At 42.0% G+C, this 4859-nt stretch overlaps 1 pseudogene; it reads right to left on the bottom strand.

Moving 5' to 3' along the window:
- Positions 1 to 841: 841 nt before the first annotated feature.
- LOC138781886 (U2 spliceosomal RNA) lies at positions 842 to 1009 on the bottom strand (annotated as a pseudogene).
- Positions 1010 to 4859: the final 3850 nt, after the last annotated feature.

The following is a 4859-nucleotide window of genomic DNA, read 5'->3' as shown; positions in this document are numbered from 1 at the left end:
ATGATGGGAATTGTAGTTTTGAAACAGCTGGAGGGCTGCAGGTTTGACACCCGTGTCCTACCTAATATATGTCTTTTTCACAATAATTGTTCCTGTTGTCCTAGATAACTGTGACAATACCAGTTATTTTTATGGAATCCTACTGTTTTGTATTGTTGACCTCGATGAAGATAACATTTCTTCAGACTTGTGGGTATTAATTCCAGTAAAGTATCTAGGACCAGCTCACCACCACTCACTAAACGTTCTGTAGACTTTACCAAGACTATATCTCCCGTCCTGCAACTCCCTGCTCCTCTTACTTATTGGTGATATCTATGCCTCCCTGTGATTAGCACCCCATTCATTCTTTTATTTTTTTTGAAAACATATTTTTTATTTTCAATTTTTTTTCTTCCATATAACGTACATACAGATCAGGAAAACTGTCAAAAGAAATAATGCACAGAAACATCATGTATAAATACACACTACATCTGCCCTGAGATACCACTTCGGAATGGCGACACCACTTTACATATCTCTGTTTGGTCTAAGAAAGTAACTACCAATGTCTTCCACTTTTTGAAAAAAAAAAAGATTTTTCCCTTTTTTCCCTTGATGGTTCATTATTCAACTAATCCATCCACAGATAATGTTTCATTTGGGCAAGCACATGAGTATTAGTGGGCATATCACTAGAAAGCCACCTGGCCACCCCATTCATTGTTATCACTTGTTTTCCTAAGGAACTTTTACACAGGCCGATTATCGTGCCAAAAACTGTTAAATTTAAGTGTCAGTCTTCTGTTGTAAACGCGGCTATGATCAAACTACGAACAAAAATTCCTTCTTTTTTTTTTTTTGCTACACTAAACCTGGAAGCACTGCAATACCAGGTGAATGCCTGGAGAGGACAGAGCAAGCTCATTTTCCATCTACCTGTGCTAATAATCCATTTAATAGGGGACCTATTAGATCTTATACTGATAAGAACAGATACTACACTTGAGACAAAAGGCTCATATGTTGTTTATCACATCTTTTTAGCTGACCTCAAAATCATTGTTAATCGTTTTCCGGTCTTTGGCTATGTTCACATTATGTAAGACACCGGCCGTTCCGTAACCCGGCCGGTAGGGCCCGAAGATCATCCCGGCCGGTAGTGCCGCTGAATTCTGATGCGGGCGCATCCATGCGCACCTGCATCAGAATTCCCCACTGCTCATAATAGAGTGTGCGGCCGGAGCACTGACAGGGTTTTGTGTGCACTGACAGGGTTTTCTGCAGTCGCTATTCAGTGAATAGCGGCCGCAGAAAACTGAAATGAATCCATTGATGGCAGCACAATGTAAGCTACATAGTAATCATGGCCGTTGTTGCAAATCGTCAGCAACGGCTGTGATTACTACGTAGCTTGCCTAGTGTTAACCTAGCCTTTCAGTGTAAACACTCATCGTCCACAGTATATAATGTAGATAGAAACGCAATTACGAATAAAATCGCTATATTCTTATTCATCGTGATCTTTCAGCGCATCGAAAAAAATTGTTGGTAGTTCAATAATAGTTCACTAATTTGTTTGTGTAATATAAAATAGTTCTTTGTAATAACATGTAAACCGTTCGCTACAAAGTCACTAGTTGTCTCTAGTGATCTATTGTTACTGCGAATCTTTAAACGACAATCGTTTGGCGTAATAGGGGCTTTACACTTTTTTGTTTGTGTTTGATAGGGCACAATTTCATCCTAGTGTTGCACATATTGGGGGACATTTACGAAACTTGCGGCAGGCGCGTACGCCAGGGAGAAGGCGCAGATTCACCCCTTCTCCCTGGTGTACGCCTGCAGTATCCCCTGCTCGCCCGATGGGTGGGCTCGGCAAGGCGGGGAGGAGGTGGCCTCCTCCCACGCCTCATTTATCATGATCGAAATCACACTGGCTCGAAGCTGGTGTTGATTTGTTACACCAGGGCGCCGAGTCGGGCGCCACGTCCAGCCGGATTTACTAAGAGGCGTGTGCCCCTTAGTGAATTTGATCGGGGGGAAAGAGGACGTGGCCTAATTTAAGATCAGCGTACAAGTATGCCGGTCTTCATAAATCCCCCCTATTGTGTATATATTTTGCGATAGCACTATATTCTTTTCCCAGTGTGCTGCTAGGGCAGGCACGCTCAGGATTGCATTCATTACTGTACGCAGTCATGGTATTTATTTTTGCAGGACAGTGTTACCAATAGCAATCGGTGTATGAGGGCTCTTTTCATTGGTTTTATGGGTTAGGACATACGTTTTTTTATTCTATTTTTTGATATTATGGGGGAGATTTATCAAACTGGTGTAAAGTAGAATTGTCTTAGTTGCCCCTAGCAACCAATCAGATTCCACTTTTCATTCTTCACAGATTCTTTGAAAAAAGGAAAGGTGGAATCTGATTGGTTGCTAGGGGCAACTGAGACAATTCTACTTTACACCAGTTTGATAAATCTCCCTCTATATGTCTATTGCTTATTAATAAAGATTATATATATTTTGCTAATATTTTGTGGTGTGCCGGTCAGTTTTCTATACATACTTGCTGTCCAGGTTGTCACCCAGACTATATGTGCCAAACATCTAAACAGAGTATTAGTCCAGTGCTCTGGAGGAGATTATATGATTCCAAACGTTATAATAATCCATAATGTATAATCTTTGAGGAGCACAAGCAAAGAGCTGACACCTTTTCAGAGTTATACATGCTGTTAGAGAGAGTTCAGTACAGATATGATAGCTCTGTACATGGTGTATTACCTCGGATTTATTGTGACATTAAAGCTTTGTAAGCACAGTCATTTTTATGGCTCTACTGTACAGATCTTTAGATGCTCTGTTGCCTCTGGAAAAATGTTCATGCATCTCCTGCTCTGACAATACAATCCTTTACCATCCTTCTATAAATAGTTGCATGGTTCTTTTCTAAAGGTTTTTTAGTATTAGACAGCCCCTTATTTATATAGCCCCATGTTCCACTGCATTTTACAGTACAGAGAATATATATGTATATATATATATATATATGTATATATTTATTCCAAATCAAATATTACATAGTAACAAGCTATTCAACATTTCACACAAGAGTACTGTAACAAAGCAATGGGTGTGGAGCAACTGTGCTATCCAACCGGTTTGGCTTAATGCTACGCTGAGCCGCAGAGTCTTAGTACCCTTTGGGGACATTTACTAAGTGTCTGCCCGAGGCGTACCCCAGGGAAAAGGAGCCCCTTCTCCCTGGCATACGCCACCCGTACGCCCTGCTCGCCCGCGTGCGCCTCTTAGTGAATCCTGCCGGGGAAAAGTGGGTGGGGCCTAATATAAGACCGGCGTACATAGATCCCCCCTTTATGTTTTCATCCTTGGATGTGAAACTTGGACCTCTGCTGCTAGAGGGTACCAAGTCGACTCTAAGACATTCAAAAACACAAAAAAGCTGGAAACAAATGCACATAGTACACACTATAATCCACACCATACTGCAAAAGCTAGGGATCTTTAAAGAGAGGATATCTAATCAGGAACTCCTGCTGTAAATCAGACCAGAGCTTAGCAGTCATGATCAGCTGATCCAGAATAATAGACTAGTTGAACTTGTGTCAGAATGGGAAAAATGAGCAAGCGTCTTCATAATGGCAGGTGTAGTGGGGGTGTCCCTGGTATGTAGGGGTTAGTATCTACAAATAGTGGTCCAAAAAAAGTCAAAAGGATCATGGGGGCCCATATGTATCAGATTCATGGAGGCTGCACCTCAAAACTTACAAGAGATATCAAGACAGGATTTGCTGTTAAAGGGAATCTGTCAGCTCCTGGGCCCTACCCGAGGTGGTGACAGTGTGCTGTAGCTGTCAGTCCCCTAGTAAGCATGGTGCCTTTTGGTAATTTGTCCGTGGTGCGAATTATGCATAATCTCAGATCTCCTAGTGTAATGAAGAGTCAAAGAGGAGTTGTTTGTGCCGCACTCTGGCCGCCTTAACACTGCTATCTCCTCACTCTTCTTCTTGAATAATCAATGCTGCCTGGCCTCCTGCTCGCTCAGCTGTCAGCCAGTGTCTCTGATTGCAGATCAGTCCTCTGTAGGTAGTTTTTGTCTGAAAGAAACATTCAGATATAGTTGAATCTCTGAACCTAAATGTGTTGCAGCTGTGGTCTAGGGGTAACTCACCTGTCTAGAGACCTGCCAGCAGTTCATTCTCTGGTTCAAATCCCTGTTGAAAATGAGTGGATGGCCATCATTTAATGGCAAATAACTGCCGTCATTCTAAATCAACGACCGTTGTTTTGAAATAATGGTCGTTATTTGCCATTAAATGACGGCCATCCACTCAATTTCAACAGTGTGTGAACATAGTCTTTCTGTGTTTTCAATCCACTCCCGGTTTTGGTTGCAAAATACTTAGCAAAAATACTGTGTGCAAACATAGCTTTAAAAATCATACAATAATGAGAAAAAAAGAAAAAAGAAAGACCTATATTAAACTTTCATGAGGGGATTTAAATCAAACAATGAACTGCCGGTAGGTCTGTAGACAGGTGAGTTACCCCAAGACCACAGCTCCAACACATTTGGGCTCAGAGATTCAACTATATCTGAGTGTTTCTTTCAGGCATAAACTGCCTACAGAGGACTGATCTGCAATCAGAGACACTGGCTGAAAGCTGAGCGAGCAGGAGGCCGGGCAGCATTGATTATTCATGAAGAGGAGGGAGGAGGAATGAGTGGTGAGGTATGCCAGAGTGTGGCTCAAACACCTCCTCTTTGACACTTCATTACAGTAGGATTGTACATAATCCGCTGCACGGACAAATTACCAAAAGGCACCATGCTCACTAGGGGACTGCCA

This window comes from Dendropsophus ebraccatus, chromosome 1 (genome assembly GCF_027789765.1).
Source record: "Dendropsophus ebraccatus isolate aDenEbr1 chromosome 1, aDenEbr1.pat, whole genome shotgun sequence".
NCBI lineage: Eukaryota > Metazoa > Chordata > Amphibia > Anura > Hylidae > Dendropsophus > Dendropsophus ebraccatus.
This window is presented reverse-complemented; position numbering and strand designations above follow the sequence as displayed.